This window comes from Pan paniscus, chromosome 19 (genome assembly GCF_029289425.2).
Source record: "Pan paniscus chromosome 19, NHGRI_mPanPan1-v2.0_pri, whole genome shotgun sequence".
NCBI classification, from domain to species: Eukaryota; Metazoa; Chordata; class Mammalia; order Primates; family Hominidae; genus Pan; species Pan paniscus.
In genome coordinates this window covers 74,837,084-74,854,025 of record NC_073268.2, presented here as the reverse complement: position 1 = coordinate 74,854,025, position 16,942 = coordinate 74,837,084, and the positions used below count along the sequence as shown (strand labels likewise).

General features: G+C 45.1%; 2 protein-coding genes and 2 non-coding genes across 5 annotated transcripts in view; all 4 read left to right on the top strand.

Annotated features, from left to right (window-relative positions):
* The window catches only part of TEX14 (testis expressed 14, intercellular bridge forming factor), a 141,637-nt gene that overhangs the window by 10,626 nt on the left and 114,069 nt on the right, over nt 1-16,942 (top strand). The gene's annotated exons all lie outside the window — the stretch shown is intronic.
* The window catches only part of IGBP1C (IGBP1 family member C), a 31,828-nt gene that overhangs the window by 10,634 nt on the left and 4,252 nt on the right, over nt 1-16,942 (top strand). The gene's annotated exons all lie outside the window — the stretch shown is intronic.
* LOC112437676 (U1 spliceosomal RNA) lies at nt 1,742-1,907 on the top strand. The gene has a single exon (XR_003026234.2). It is a non-coding gene; the product is annotated as a U1 spliceosomal RNA (small nuclear RNA).
* On the top strand, nt 3,561-3,724 carry LOC112437654 (U1 spliceosomal RNA). Its single transcript, XR_003026213.1, has one exon. It is a non-coding gene; the product is annotated as a U1 spliceosomal RNA (small nuclear RNA).

Sequence of the window (16,942 nt, the reverse complement as noted above, 5' to 3'; positions counted from 1 at the left end):
AAATAAAACTGATAGACTGTCAGAACATCAGACTTGAGAACAAGTGTCTGGTTGCATCACAGAATCCCCTACCTCCTTGTCCCAATATTCTTTTTCTCCCCATCTAAGACACCTCTATGTTCTCAGTTGTTGCTTGTTTAGCAAGATTTTTATTTTCATTTTTATTTATTTATCATTAGAGATGGAGTTTCGATCTTGTTGCTCAGGCTGGAGTGCAATGGCACGGTCTCGGCTCACTGCAGCCTGGGTTCAGGCGATTCTCCTGTCTCAGCCTCCCGAGTACCCAGGTGCCCACCAGCATGCCCGGCTAATTTATTTTTAGTAGAGAGGGTTTCGCCATGTTGGCCAGGCTGGTCTTGAACTCCTGACCTCAGGTGATCCACCCACCTCAGCCTCCCAAAGTGCTGGGATTACAGGTGTGAGCCACTGCACCTGGCCCAAGATTTTTAAAACAGCATTATTTCTTCCTTTTGTAAAGATGGAAAACTGTGAGCTTGAAGTCAGTGACAAGGAAAAAAAAGTTATAAACTCTGGCTAATTTATTTTGGCAGAGGAGAAGATACCAGAAGAGTCCTTCTGTAAAATAAAAGATGTGGGATATTAGGGTGGTTCTAGTGTGATCTTGGAAAGACAATTGAAGAACCCTGTTAACTCTGAAACTCCAATTCTAATTTGTTTTTTTGGTTTTTGTGGGGTTTTTTTGAGACAAAGTCTTGCTCTGTCGCCCAGGCTAGAGTGCAGCGGCGTGATCTCAGCTCATTGCAACCTCCATCTCCGAGGTTCAAGAGGTTCTCCTGCCTCTTGAGTAGCTGGAATTACAGGTGCCTGCCACCATGCCCAGCTGATTTTTGTATTTTTATTAGAGATAGGGTTTTACCATGTTGGCCAGGCTGGTCTCGAATTCCTGACCTCAAGTGATCTGCCCGCATTGGCCTCCCAAAGGGCTGGGATTACAGGCAGGAGTCACAGCGTCCGGCCTGCTTCATTCAAAATTAGAATTAGCGTTTGTGCAATTGATCTTTCAAGTAAGATTGATCATTTGCTGCATGTTTGAAAGACAGCATTTTGTATGTAAGCATGACACTTTGGACTGGTAGGTAACCTATACAGAGATTGGATTTTCAGATATGTAGACTGGATTTTCAGAAATAATTTTACCAAATTTCATGTTTTCAAACTTATTCAGGTTACGTGTATAGCAGCTTGTTTAACTGCGCAAGAAAGCCGTGCGCGCCTGTTTTTGCAGCTGCTGGGGAAGACTGAAACAGGAAGATCCCCTGAGGCCAGAAGTTCGATAACTACTGTACCCCAGCCTGGGCAACAAAGCAAGACTTTTGGGGGAAAAAAAAAGAAAAAAGACACTATAGTGGCATCATTAGTGCCAAACCCTTAAAGGCAGGAGCTAGTTTACGTTATTTACCTTTTAATCTGTAGAGCATTTTTAAGTTTTATTTCAGTCGTGTCACCAAGCACACTAGGAAAGGACATACTGAATGAGATCATCCAAAGGGGTGTGGAGTATGTAGATAAGCGCAGTGACTGCTGGCTATTTGCACCCTAGGCTTATATTTCTTAAGATTTTGAATAGCCAGATATTAAAAATATAGGTGCTGGGTTATTGTAGTTTGGAAAATATCTTTATTCCAGAAATTAGGGGGTCTAAAGAGCACATGAGAAAAATGATCCTATATTTAGAGTGGTTTGAATCTAAGGGTGAACTGTCAGGCAGCGCTGGGGACTCATACTTATAACCGGCAAGGGAAATAACATGATCATTAAAGGTGGATTTTTCAGGGTGAGGTTTGTCTCTTGCATTGCGGATGTGCTGACTCCTGCGGTTTTCTGCAAATGTGGGAAACTTAATTGCATAATTTGTGGTAGTGGGGACTATGTTGGTTCTTTCCCCTGATCTGGCTTGTTTATAAAAGGCGTACGTTGTATCTTTGCTTCGTAGGTTTTCCTGTGTTATATTGCAACCTCCTGTTTTGGAATAGCCAGAGATTGATGTCTTCTAATGGTCATTTTTTTCTTCACACACGCTTTTGGCCTCACACCCCTCGTGGTTGGTGTTGTCATTGAGTACTACAGTGATTTGCCATTACAATCAGAAGTACGCAGTTGAATACCTTTGGCGGCTCTAAGGGAGTGTTGCCTTCACATTTTCCTTGTTTGTAGCCCTTTCCTTTTCAAAGCTAACAATTTAGCATCTTCTGACTTTTCTTCTGTCTTTATATCTTTTTGTGGACCTCCAGAGTCCTTCTGTTTTTTTTCTTTTCTTGGAGACGGCGTTTCGCTCTTGTAGCCCAGGCTGGAGTACAATGGCCCAATCTCAGCTCACAGCAACCTCAGCCTCAAGGGTTCAAGGGATTCTCCTGCCTCAGCCTCTTGAGTAGCTGGGATTACGGCACACACCACCACGCCTTGCTAATGTTTGTATTTTTAGTAGAGACGGAGTTTCACCATGTTGGCCAGGCTGGTCTCGCACTCCTAACCTCAGGTGATTTACCTGCCTCGGCCTCCCAAAGTGCTGGGATTACAGGTGTGAGCCACGGCGCCTGGCTCCAGTGTCCTTCTCTTTTATTATTATCATTATTATTATTATTATTATACTTTAAGTTCTAGGGTACATGTGCACAACGTGCAGGTTTGTTACATATGTATACATGTGCCATGTTGGTTTGCTGCACCCATTAACTCGTCATTTACATTAGGTATGTCTCCTAATGCTATCCCTCCCCGTTTCCCCCATCCCATGACAGACCCTGGTGTATAATGTTCCCCACCCTGTGTTCAAGTGTTCTCATTGTTCAATTCCCACCTATGAGTGAGAACATATGGTGTTTGGTTTTCTGTCCTTGCAAAGTTTGCTCAGAATGATGGTTTCCAGCTTCATCCATGTCCCTACAAAGGACATGAACTCATCCTTTTTTATGGCTGCATAGTATTCCGTGGTGTATATGTGCCACGTTTTCTTAATCCAGTCTATCATTGATGGACATTTGGGTTGGTTCCAAGTCTTTGCTATTGTGAATAGTGCTGCAATAAGCATACACGTGCATGTGTCTTTATAGTAGCATGATTTATAATCCTTTGGGTATATACCCAGTAATGGGATTGCTGGATCAAATGGTATTTCTAGTTCTAGATCCTTGAGGAATCGCCACACTGTCTTCCAGTGTCCTTCCCTTAAGGACCATATCTGCTCACTGCAACCTCTGCCTACCAGGTTCAAGCAATTCTCCTGCCTCAGCCTCCCGAATAGCTGGGCTTACAGGCACCCGCCACCATGCCAGGCTAATTTTTGTATTTTTAGTAGAGATGGGGTTTCACCATATTGGCCAGGCTGGTCTTGAACTCCTGACCTCGTGATCTGCCTGCCTTGGCCTCCCAAAGTGTTGGGATTACAGGCGTGAGCCACCGTGCCCAGCCATTTCTGGCTCTTAAACTTTGGAAAAGTCTTTATCTTGTAAGTAGCAGGCTAGAACTTGTGCAAGAAGAGTGACCCTATGTGAAGAGTGTTTTGAATCTGAGGGTAAGATGTCAGGCAACAACCATGCCTTCCACTTACCCGGCAGGGAAGATACCCTGACCACAAAGGTGGTTTTCCCAGGGCAAGGTTCACTCATTGCATTCTGTGTTTGCTGGCCCCTGTGATTTCCCCAAATGTGGGATACTCAACTGCATAATTTGTGGTAGTGGGCGACTGTGTTCACACTTTCCCCTGTGTTATTCTTTGTCAAATGGGAAGTAGCCAATGTGATTGTCTGTGGCCGTGTTTGGCTTCTCCTTGCTTGTTTCTTGTGAACTGTGTCTTTAAATTTCCATGGAAGTGAGAAGCTGTACTACTATTTAGTTTGTGATAGTAACAGGCTTCCTTGGTGTTTTTTCTTGGCTGTGTTCCCTTAATCCAGCATAAACTTTGTACACAATGAGTACCACATATATGTTGGCTGAGTCAAATGAACTGGAAATCAAACTCAGGAAGGATTTCCTTTAAGCATTTTTATTTTTAGAGACAGGGTCTTGCTCTTGTCTCCCAGACTGGAGTACAGTGGTGCTCAATCATGGCTCAAAGCAGCCTTGACCTCCTGGACTCAGTCCTTCTGCCTCAGCCTTCCAAGTAGCTGTACAGGCATGTGCCACCATGGCTGGCTAATTTTTTTTTTTTTTTTTTTTTTTTGAGACGGAGTTTCCCTCTTGTTGCCCAGGCTGGAGTGCAATGGTTTGATCTCGGCTCCCAGCACCCTCCACCTCCTGAGTTCAAGTGATTCTCCTGCCTCAGCCTTCTGAGTAGCTGGGATTACAGGCACCCACCACAACACCTGGCTACTTTTTTGTATTTTTTAGTAGAGACGGGGTTTCGCCATGTTGGCCAGACTGGCCTCAGGTGATCTGCCTGCCTCGTCCTCCCGAAGTACTGGGATTACAGGCGTGAGCCACCCCACCTGGTCAGCTGGCTAATTTTAAAAGAACTTTTTGTAGCATAGGGTCTCGCTATGTTGCCCAGGCTGGTCTCGAACTCTTGGCGTCGAGTGATCCTCCCACCTCGGCCTCTCAAGGTGCTGGGATTACAAAAATGAGTACCATACCTGGGCCCTAAAGGATTTTAACCCGCTCTTAACAATGACTATAGAATTGAAATTCATTCATTGCATTCTAAAATGACTACTTTGAATGATCACCTTTAGGTTCTGACACAGTAGTTTGTTGGTTTTGTTTTGTTTTGTTTTCTTTTGTTTGAGATGGAGTTTCACTCTTATTGCTCAATCTGGAGTGCAATGGCATGATCTTGGCTCACTGCAACCTCTGCCTCCCAGGTTCAAGTGATTCTCTTGCCTCAGCCTCCCGAGTAGCTGAGATTACAGACGCCTGCCACCACGCCTGGGTTTTTTTGTGTTTTTTTTGTTTTTTTGGTTTTTTTTGAGATGGATTTTCTCTCTTGTTGCCCAAGCTGGAGTGCAATGCTGTGATCTTGGCTTACTGCAACCTCTGCCCCCCGGGTTCAAGTGATTCTCCTGCCTCAACCTCCTGAGTAGCTGGGATTACAGGCACCTGCCACCACGCCTGGCTAATTTTCATATTTTTAGTAGAGATGGGGTTTCACCATTTTGGCCAGGCTGGGCTTGAACTCTTGACCTCAGGTGATCTGCCTGCGTCAGCCTTCCAAAGTGCTGGGATCACAGGCGTGAGCAACTGCACCTGGCCGACTAATTTTTATGTTTTAGTAGAGACAGGGTTTCACCATGTTGGTCAGGCTGGTCTCGAACTCGTGACTTCAGGTGATCCATTAACCTCAGCCTCCCAACGTGCTGGGATATACATGTGTGAGTCACGGCACCTGGCCCATAGTAGTTTTAAAAAGGGAAAAGCTTACATACTACTATGATATATCAATTTAAAAATGCAAAAAGTCCAGACTCAGTGGCTCGTGTTTGTAATCACCGTACCTTTGGAGGCCCAGGCGACAGAACAAGAACCTGTCTCTAAAAATTAAAAACATGTTTAAAGGAAATCCTTTTGGAAATGCTTCCTGAGTTTGATTTCCAGTTCATTCAATTCAGCCAATATATAATGGGGTACTTATTGTAGACAAAGCTTATTCTGGGTGAGGGGAATGCAGATACCCTTGGAACATAGTCCTTGTCATAATCAGGAGTCTGTCTGGGAAAGGGAGATGGGGAAACCATCTGTTAATATTATACCATACAATTCACCCATTTAAAAGATAGTTTGATTTTTAGAAAGAGCCAGAGATTGTCTGGAGACTTTTTTATGTGAACATAACCCCAATATTGTATTGTCTTCATTATAAAACAAAAGATGACACTTAGAACTGGATATCATTTGGCCCTTTCTCTTCTCATCTCCTCTCACTTCAAAATGCTTACATCTCTTAATACCCAGCATTCTCTTTGTTCTGCAGTTGGGCTCAACACACTCAAGGCTTGGCACAATCTTCTTTGTAGTTTTAGCTTTTTTCGGGAAAATCAACTAGTTTGCCCACCCATAGCCAGATACTTGTCATTTTGATTCTAGCAATCATAGTGAGGGTGAAGTGGTATTTCATGGTGATTTTGATTTGCATTACCCTGATGGCTAAGAATATTGAACATATTTTCGTGTGCTTATTGGCTATTTGCATCTTTTTTTTTTTTTTTTTTTTTGGAGATGGTTTCCCTGTGTCATCCAGGCTGGAGTGCAATGGCACAATGTCAGCTCACTGCAACTTCCACCTCCCAGGCTCAAGTGATTCTCATGCCTCAGCCTCCCAAGAAGCTGGGGTTATAGGCATGTGCTACCATGCCCAGCTAATTTTTGTGTTTTTTGTAGAGATGGGGTTTCGTCATGTTGGCCAGGCTGGTCTCAAACTCCTGGCTTCAAGTGATGCACCCCCCCTCAGCCTCCCACAGTGCTGGGATTACAGGTGTGAGCCACCGTGCCCGGCCTACCTGCCTTTTTTTTTTTTTTTTTCCAAAGGCCTCATCGAAGATAAATCTTTTTTTTTTTAACCACTTTATTGAAGGATAATTGACATACTATACTTGTGCTTTTGATGTCATATGTAAGAAATCATTCCCTAATTGGAGGTCAGGAAGATTTACATCTATGTTTTCTTCTTAGTGTTTCTGTTTGTTTTTTGAGATGGAGTCTCACTCTGTCACCCAGGCTGGAGTGCAGGGGCACGATCTCGGCTCACTGCAACCTCCGTCTCCCAGGTTCAAGCGATTCTTGTGCCTCTCCGTCTCGAGTAGCTGGGATTACAGGCCTGAGCCACCATGCTCAGCTAATTTTTGTATTTTTAGTAGAGACGGGGTTTCGCCACGTTGGCCAGGCTGGTTGTGAACTCCTGACCTCAAGTGATCTGTCCACCTTGGCCTCCTGTAGTGCTAGGATTACAGGCGTGAGCCACTGCGCCTGGCCGGACTTTCATCATAAATAAGTTATTCTCACTCCTGTGAAAAGGATGTGGGTTCAATAGGATTAGTTTGTGGTTCTCAATTCTGTCAAATCAAGGGTTTCCTTTTTTTTTTGAGACAGAGTCTTGCTCTGTCGCCCAGGCTGGAGTGCAGTGGTGCGATCTCGGCTCACTGCAACCTCCACCTCCCTGGTTCAAGCAATTCCCCTGCCTTAGCCTCCCGAATAGCTGGGATTATAGGCGCATGCCACCACACCCAGCTAAATTTTTTGTAGTTTTAGTAGAGATGGGGTTTCACCATGTTGGCCAGACTGGTCTTGAACTCCTGATCTCAGGCAATCCGCCCGCCTTGGCCTCCCAAAGTGCCAGGATTACAGGCGGGAGACACCGCGCCCGGCCCAGGGTTTCCTTTTATAAGAACTAGTAACATTCCATTTACTACCTTGAAGATGTTCATAGAAAATATAAACTACATATAGTTACCGCGCAGATAATATGTCCTAACTATAATATGAAGGAGAGAAGCCACGTGGGGTGGCTCACGTCTATAATCCCAGGACTTTGGGAGGGTGGGAGGATCGCCTGAGCCAAGAAGTTTGAGACCAAGCTGGGCAACATGGCTTAACCCCAACTGTAGAAAAACAAAAAAAAAGATTGAAAAAATTAGCTGGGCATGGTGGTGCATGCCTGTGGTCCCAGCTACTCGGGAGGGTGAGGTGGGAGGATCACCTGAGCCCAAGAGGTTGAGGATGCAGTGAGCTGAAATTGCGTGACTGCATTTCAACCAGCCTGGGTTACAGAACAAGACCCTGTCTCAAAAACAAAACAATACAAATATAAAGGAGAGAGAAAAATAAGTTACAATACAATTATTTATTTATTTATTTATTTATTTATTTATTTTTGAGATGGAGTCTCACTCTGTCGTGTAGGCTGGAGTGCAGTGGCGTGATCTCGGCTCACTGCAACCTTTGCCTCCTGGGTTCAACCGATTTTCCTGCCTCAGCCTCCTGAGTAGCTGGGACTACAGGTGTGCACCACCACGCCTGGCTGATTTTTTATATTTGTTATTTTTTTTTTATGGTTTCGCCATATTGGCCAGGCTGGTCTTGAACTCCTGACCTTATAATCCACCCGCCTCGGCCTTCCAAAGTGCTGGGAACACAGGCATAAGCCACCGCGCCCTGCCCTACAATACAATATTTTAATATGTAAAGGCTTGGCATGACTACCCAGGGAAACAAAAACATCCCCTCAGAGTTTCAAAATTTCCCTTTGGGAGTGGCTCCACTGTCATGGAGAACCACTCAATTGTAAGAAATTTTTTTTTTAAAAAGTATGTATAAAAGGAATGCTGGCTGAGCGTGGTGGCTCATGCCTGTAATCCCAGCACTTTGGGAGTTCGAGGCTAGCAGATCACTTGAGGTCAGGAGTTCAAGACCAGCCTGGCCAACATGGAGAAACCCCATCTCTACTAAAAATACAAAAATTAGTCAGGCATGGTGGCACGCATCTGTAATCCCAGCTACTCAGGAGGCTGAAGCAGGAGAATCGCTTGAACCCAGGAGGCAAAGGTTGCAGTAAGCCGAGATCACACCATTGCACTCCAGCCCGGGTGACAGAGCGAGACTCCATCTCAAAACAAACAAAGAAAAAAAGGAATGCCGACTGGGTGTGGTGGCTCACACTTGTAATCCCAGCACTTTGGGTGGCCAAGGAGTTCGAGGCCAGCCTGGCCAACATGGTGAAACCCCGTCTCTACTAAAAATACAAAAAATAAAAAAACATTAGCTGGGCCTGGTGGTGCGTGCCTATAATCCCAGCTACTCGGGAGGCTGAGGCAAGAGAATCATTTGAACCTGGGAGGCAGAGGTTGCAGCAAGCTGAGATTGCACCTCTGCACTGCAGCCTGGGTGATAGAGCGAGACTCTGTCTCAAAAAAAGGAATGCCAAGTAGCAGTGAGGATGTAGTTGCAGTTTGCATAAATTTGGAGTATTTGGAGTAAGAGTGCTGAAAGATTCTGCAACTTTTTTTCTCCAGCAGTGCTGGGGAAATGGGAGTAGAGGAGATGACTGTTGATTGGCTGTAGGACCAGTTAGAGCAGGGGATTCCAACCCCCCAGAAGGAGCATGGTACCAGTTGGTGGCCTGTTAGGAACTAGGCCGCACAGCAGGAGGTGATGTCATTACTGCCTGAGCACCGCCTCCTGTTAGATCAGCAGCCACATTAGATTCTCATAGGAGCGTGAAACCTATTGTGAATTGAGCATGCCAGGGATCTAGGTTGCACACTCCTTATGAGAATCTAACTAATGCCTGATGAGCTGAGGTGGAACAGTTTCATCCTGAAACCATTCCCACCCACCCCCTATTATCCGTGGAGAAATGGAAAATTGTCTTCCATGAAACTGGTCCCTGGTGCCAAAAAGTTTGGGAACCTCTAAGATAGAGGAAATACGCTGTGCTGCAGCATGAAGTAGGTGAGAGATGGGGCTAGGGGCCTAGTGAGTGAAATGGCGTGGAAAGTCTAAAGGATTAGATGAATTGAGGGATGAGCTTCTCTGGCAGTGAGTAGACCTGAGGTCCAGGGATGGCTTTTGTAAGCTCAAAACATGTAAAATGTTGAGAAAATAGAACAAGAAAACGAGTTTTTAAAATATATTTCTGATCTAGCAAAAGAGAAATCCACAGAGACCCAGAGAAAGAAACAAATCCAGAAAGGAAAGGCAGGGATGGACCCTGTCTGTTTCCTAAGGACATTGGCCATCCTTAGAAGCTCTGGGGCTGGCTTTTAATGGACCACAGGCAGAAGACAAAGCTTGGGGCCTGAGCTGGGTGGGAGGTCTGACTAGAGAGTCCCTCCTCATTCTATAAAGCTGCGACCCCAGGAGAAGAACACTCTCAGTTCTGAGGAATGCCCCCTCCCCAAGAGAAAGATGTTAGAGATATGTGCTGGTCTCAGCCTCAGCCTGAGAATGGGAAGGGGCAGAGAAATCTTTACCACTATCTCACATTCACAGTCCCTCAAAATGGGCCAGAATTCATACTGCTATGTGTATATATTAGGGGATGGCACAAAAAGTTACTTTAGCCTGGCTTGGTAATGTCTCCCAGCACCAGGCACAAACAAAAGAAACCCTCTCTAGTCTATTCATTTCTCAAAATGAAACTACAATAATTGAAATAATAATCTTAGTGAATGGGTTAAGCAGCAGACACTGCCAAAGACAGAATTAGTGAAGACAGATCTGAAAAATTACCCAGGATGTAGCTCAAAGAAATATAGAGATGGGAAAATGCAAGAAAGTTTCAAAGAGACAGAGAATAGAATGAGAGGGGTCAAGATAAATGCAATGAGAGTTCCAGAAGGTGGAGTGGAAGCAATATTTGGACATGTAATGGTAATCAGTGTCCCAATTGTATATATTTATTGTGTACACGTTGTTTTGAAGTATTATACATTGTGGAATGGCTACAGGGAGCTAATTAATATATGCATTACTGTATGTACTTCTATCATTTTATTGTGGTAAAGATGCTTAACATATGCTTTCAGGAATTTTCAAGAGTATATTAAGTATAGTCACTTTTTTTTTTTTTTTTTTTGAGAGGGAGTCTCACTCTGTCGCCCAGGCTAGAGTGTAGTGGCGCAATCTTGACTCACTGCAACCTCCACCTCCCGGGTTCAAGCAATTATCCTGCCTCAGCCTCTCAAGTAGCTGGGATTACAGGTGCCTGCCACCACACCCAGCTAATTTTTGTATTTTTAGTAGAGATGGGTTTCTCCATATTGGCCAGGCTGGTCTCAAACACCTGACCTCAAGTGATCTACCCACTTCAGCCTCCCAAAGTGCTGGGATTACAAGCGTGAGCCACAGCTCCTGGCTGAATTTAGTTTCTTGGTCCCTGATCCTTATTCTTACCTTCCCAAAGCTGTTTGTTGTTTTTTTTTTTTAATCTTCCCAAAGTTTATTTAGGCTTCTCACACTCCTTTTCTATCACATTTCTTAGCTTTCTAATCATTACACACACACATCCTATAGATAGATGGATAGATAGGCAGAAATCTCCATGCCAGGTACTTTGCTAGCCTGAGACTCCAGCAGTGACAGGTGAAAACTCTCAGGTCCTTCGACAGTCTGTAGTCTAGCCCAGGAAACTGACTGATAATCACACAGTGGAATAATGAATGGACTGAAGATAAGGACTAAAAGAGAAATTAAAGGACTCTTACTATGATAACAGAGGGAGCTCAGCGTGGGAAGAGAAGTTAGATTTGTCAGGAGAGGCAGGGTAAAAACATTTTAAGCAAGGGGAACTACACAGGCAAAGGCTCTGAGGCTGGAAAGAGGCTGCGGCTGTAGCTGTGGCTGCCACGGCGGTATGGTGGACAGTACAGGCAGGCTGGAAAAGCTATGGAGCCAGCCCATGCAGAGCCTCAAGGAGCGTGGGATGGAGTTGGGGCTTTATCCAGAGGGCAGTAAGGAGTATTGAAGGGCTTTGGGTAAGGGAGTAACATTAGATTAGAGCAGCACCAATGCTCCTTCCTGACATTTTGTTAACATGTATTCACATGAGGGTGCTTCTTGCTAAACCTCAATGAAGTCTCAAGCTGTTGCTGGCTTTTTTTTTTTTTTTTTTTTTTTTTTTTTGAGACGGAGTCTCTCTCTGTTGCCCAGTCTAGAGTGCAGTGGCATGATCTCAGCTCCCTGCAACCTCTGCCTCCCAGGTTCAAGTGATTCACCTGCCTCAGCCTCCCGAGTAGCTGGGATTACAGGCATGCGCCACCACACCTGGCTAATTTTTGTATTTTTAGTAGACATGGGGTTTCACCATTTTGGTCAGGCTGGTTTCGAACTCCTGACCTCAAATGATCCACTTAATCTCGGCCTCCGAAAGTGTCAGGATTACAGGCGTGAGCCACCACGCCCAGCAGCTGGCTTGTTACATTCTTTAGCCATCGTCTGGTGACTTTCAGCAAATATGACAAACTCCTCTCCACACCCCCTCCTGTTTTTTTTGTTTGTTTGTTTTTGAGACAGAGTGTCGCTCTTTCGCCCAGGCTGGAGTGCAGTGGCATGATCTCGGCTCACTGCAACCTCTGCCTCCTGGGTTCAAGCCATTCTTCTGCCTCAGCCTCCTGAGTAGCTGGAATTAGAGGCGTGTACCACCATACCTGGCTAATTTTTGTATTTTTAGTAGAGATGGGGTTTCACCATGTTGGCCAGGCTGGTCTTGAACTCCTGACCTCAGGTGATCTGCCCATCTCAGCCTTCCAAAGTGCTGGGATTATAGGCATGAGCCACTGCGCCTGGCATTGTCTCCCCCTTTTTTACACAATACAGATGTATCCCTAATCCTCCATTCATACAGTGTTGATAATTGCCAGGTTCCATTTTTTATGCCTACCTAGAACAGTGGTTCTCAGCCTTTTTTTCTAATTTGATATATACCCGAAACGAATGACACTCACTTGCCAGAAAGTCTCCACCCTACAGCTTCTCAAACTGTGTGATGTAATATATTGACCCCCCAGTCCTCAGGGCCTTTGGGTAGGATGTTAGGGTGGGTGACTAGAGCCCTTGGGCCAGTTACCTCGCATAGCAGTTCACCTAGGATGCCACATGCTTTCTGGGTGATCCAGATTATTTTCTGTAGATGTCACCCTTGTCTGTGTGTGCATAAAAATAAAAAAAAGAAGTCCTCTCTGGGGATGACTACGTGGATTTTAATTCCTTCTCTACCACTTGGGCACATTTCAGCCTCCCTTGGCCTCAGTTTTCTCATATGCAAAATGGAGATATTGTGTACTCTGTAGAATTGTTGAGTGGATTAAATGAGTTAAGGTGTGTGAAGTTCTTCTCCCTGTGCTGGGAGCACCCTGAGCCTTCAGTGGGCATTGGCTAAGATGATTCAGTAGACAGTCATGACTGGACCCAGGCTCCAGTTACTTCCTCCACATTTGCAGGGGTTTATAGTTACTGCAGCTCCTCCAGGCACATCAGTAGAAGAGGCTTTGGTAGCTGGGAGAGGTGCACTTTTTTGCTGTAAGGATGACTTTGTTTAGGACCATCAGGATAGGTATAGAGACCGCTGCAATGGGGTCTTGTAGTGGAGGAGAAAGACTGGGCACAAGTCCAAAGTACAGCATGGGCAAATGGGAATTTGTAGCCAAGGAGCAGTGTGGAGGTCAGTGGTTAGAAAATTACCAAGAGGAAACATCAGGGGTAAGAGGAATTCTGGCTAAACTGATCTAACAGGATTCTTGCTGAAGACAGGCTGGGGTGATCAGATATCACCTGGGGGGTGGTGCAGGATGAGGAACCTGATCAGATTTGGAGAATTTGGGTTTCAGCTAAATTGACTTAGCAGGGTTCCTTTACTAAAACGATTTTACAAGAACATGCACAGACTGGCCTATGAGAAGGTTCAGAAGCCTGAATAAGGTTTGGCCAAGCAAACAAGAAAAGAATCTTTTTTTTAGCCAGAGTCTCACTCTGTCGCCCAGGCTGGAGTGCGGTGGCATGATCACGGCTCATTGCCTCACTGCAACCTTCGCCTCCCGGGTTCAAGCAGTTCTCCTGCCTCAGCCTCCCAAGTAGCTGGGATTACAGGCACTTGCCACCACGCCCGGCTAATTTTTGTATTTTTAGTAGAGACAGGGTTTCAGCATGTTGGCCAGGCTGGTCTCGAACTCCTGACCTCAGGTGATTCGCCCACCTCAGCCTCCCAAAGTGTTGGGATTACAGGCGTGAGCCACTGCACCCGGCCAGCAAAGAATCTTTGTCATGCCTCAGGTTCTTTATCCATGAAATGGGGATGATTCCATTTCCTACCTCAACGTTGTGAGGATTAACCATAAAGTCCAGATGCATGGTAAACAGTAGATGTTAGCTGTTAGTATTTCTTGGTTTGCTTTAGGGTTTTTATTGGGTTGCCTGACTCACATGTTATAATTATGCTTTAAGGTTTAAGCTGTTCGTTAATGTATTTGTTTTAGTCTTCACAAAAACTCCTCCAAGGACAGTAATGCAGGTTTTACAAACTGAGGAACAAGTTGAGGCCATAAGCTCATCGAAAGTCTTGCATTGTGAACACTATATTGCAGTCCAGATCTTGGATTCCAAAACCCTCCACTCTGCAGTACAGCCTGCTAGCATGCCCTGTTCCCCTTCTTGGAATAAGAGGAAATGATGCCGGGGTGGTGCACAGCGTGGGTATCCCGTGACTAAAAGTTCATTCACATCTGTTAGCTCAAGGAAACTCTCCATACAGGGAGATCCGAAGGCCTTAGGCTACGCCAAAAGTAGTGAGGTGGTGCGTTTTTGTCAGGAAAATGGCCTGACAGACGTCACTTGCGCTGACGCGAGCAGGAGAAGGAACTGCTGGTTGGAAGCGGGCCCAGATGAGAACGCAGTTGCGCTCTCTGACCAGCCAGGCCTATGCATGACGTCACGCCGGGAGGTGGAGTATGTAGATTAAAGACTGCATTTTGGAAACGCGTTCCTTGGAAGGATTTGCACAACTCTGTCACCAACACCAAGATATAGTAAAAAAATCTGTTTATTTTGTTCACTATATGTGGATAAAGTCCAATTAGAGTCATTTCAGGAGTTACCCGCACTTGCAATGATGTGGGCGGCACTGGGGATTGCTGGGGTCACGCAAGTACCTCATAATTACCTGTCAGGAGAAATACTGTGGTTATGGAGGTGGTTTTTCCCTGTGTGTGGTTTATTCGTTGCACTTTGTGCTGATCCCTACGATTTCCCCAGATGTGGGCAACTACAGTGTATAATTTGTGGTAGCGGGAGACTGCGTTCGTACTTGCTGCTGGTTGTGGTAGTTGAAATGCAAGTTCTGTTAGTTGTGTATTAGCTTTTGCTTTTTTTTTTTTTTTTTTTTTTTGCCGTGGAAGGTTTGTTTCACTTTGTTTAGCTAGGCTGGAGTGCAGTGGCATCCGAATTCATGCGCTCAGCTTTCTTTGGTTGTTTTAGGTTTTGCCTTATTTATTTTTTTGGGACACAGTCTTGCTCTATTTTCCAGGCTGGAGTGCAGTGGAGCAATCTCGGCTCACCGCAGCCTCCACCTCCCGAGTTCGAGCTATTCTCGTGTCTCAGCTTCCCTAGAAACTGGGATTACATTACAGGCATGCACCACCATGCCTGGCTAATTTTTGCATTTTTAGTAGAGATGGGGTCTTACCATGTTGGCAAGGCTGGTCTCGAACTCTTGTCCTCAAGTGATCCACACCTTCAGCCTCCTAAAATGCTGGAATTACAGGCGTGAGCCATGGCACCCAATTTTTTTTTTTTTTTTTTTTTGAGACGGAGTCTCGCCGTCTCCCAGGCTGGAGTTGAGTGGCACAATCTCGGCTCACTGCAACCTCCGCCTCCTAGGTTGAAGCGATTCTCCTGCCTCAGCCTCCTGAGTAGAGCTGGGAATACAGGCACCCGCCACCACGCTTGGCTAGTTTTTTGTATTTTTAGTAGAGACGAGTTTTCACCACGTTGGTCAGGCCGGTCTTGAACTCCTGACCTCATGTGATCCACCCTCCTCGGCCTCCCAAAGTGCTGGGATTATAGGCGTGAGCCACCGCGCCCAGCCTTATTTTTTTTTTTCATTGTTTCTTTTGGTTCTTAAGAATGCTTTGGGGTTGCAGGGTTGTTACCGTTGCTTACTGTTTAAAGCTGTACCTTGCTATCATTTAATGCTTAGGAACTTTAGTGAGGTAAACGCAATGAGTTGTGGGTTTTTTTGTTTTTTGTTTTTTATGAGACAGAGTCTCACCCTGTTGCCCAGGCTGGAGTGCAGTGGCGCGATCTCGGCTCACTGCAACCTCCGCCTCCCAGGTTCAAGCAATTCTCATGCCTCAGCCTCAGAGTAGCTGGACTACAGCCACGCATGACCACAATAAGCTAACTGTATTTTTAGTAGAGGCAGGGTTTAGGCAAGTTGGTTAGGCTGATCTTCAACTGCTGGCCTCAAGCCATCCTGCCTCAGCCTCCCAAAGTGCTGGGATTTCAGGCATGAGTCATTGCACCCAGGCAAAACATGATAATAAAGTTAATTTCATGTGGGCCGGGCCTGATGACTCATGCTTGTAATCCCAGTACTTTGGGAGGCTGAGGCAGGAGGATGGCTTGAGACCAGGAGCTCAAGACCAGACTGGGCAGCATAGCGAGACCCTATCTCTATAAATATAAAATAATAAAAATAATAATATAGCTACTAAAAATGTTCAACTGAATGTGTCGAATGTTGCCCACACCATATTCCACTGGACAAGCAGTGCTCTAACTTAATCTGTTTCCTTATTTTAAAGTTTCCAGAGAGCCTTGCTGTATTACTTCCACAAACTTACATGCCTGCTCTTCCTGGAATGCACTTCCCTGCCCTGCCCTTTTTCATCTACCTGGAAAACTTATACTTCAGCCCTTCCAAACTGCCTGGGATCCACTCAGTGCCACTGAACCCAGGGTGGCCTTATCTGTTACGTACCACAGGCACACTGCCTAGGGGCACTTCTTTTAAAAATCAGAAGAAAAAAAGAATTTTTAGGTGGAAGAAAATGTCATATATAATAATATATTCATCTTTTAATCAATGCAGTCATAAGATAGCATTTTAAACATATATTTTAATGGAAATGTATATATTTTAAGAGAGGAGGCAGGCACACAAAGGCAAAAGTATGGGCCCTTCAAAATCGTAATGTGGCCCTGCTGAACTTTTTATAGGTCTGGCAAGTCTGTTTTCCCTACAGACTATGATCTTATTTATTGCAGGCAGACTCGGTCTCTGCATTATTCCTCTTAGTATCCCCAGTGGCTAGGCCAGCGGACTGGACCTTGAACATTTAAGTGGCTGTCAGTAAATGAGAAGTATGTGCTACATGTAAGTAATGACTTGAGAACAGGTGTTTTTCATCATTAGCAGCAAAGAAATTCAAGAATATGAATGGCAAAAATACTGGAGTAGATAATGTGGTCATCAGAAATGGAGTTCTCCCAGCATAGGAAAAAG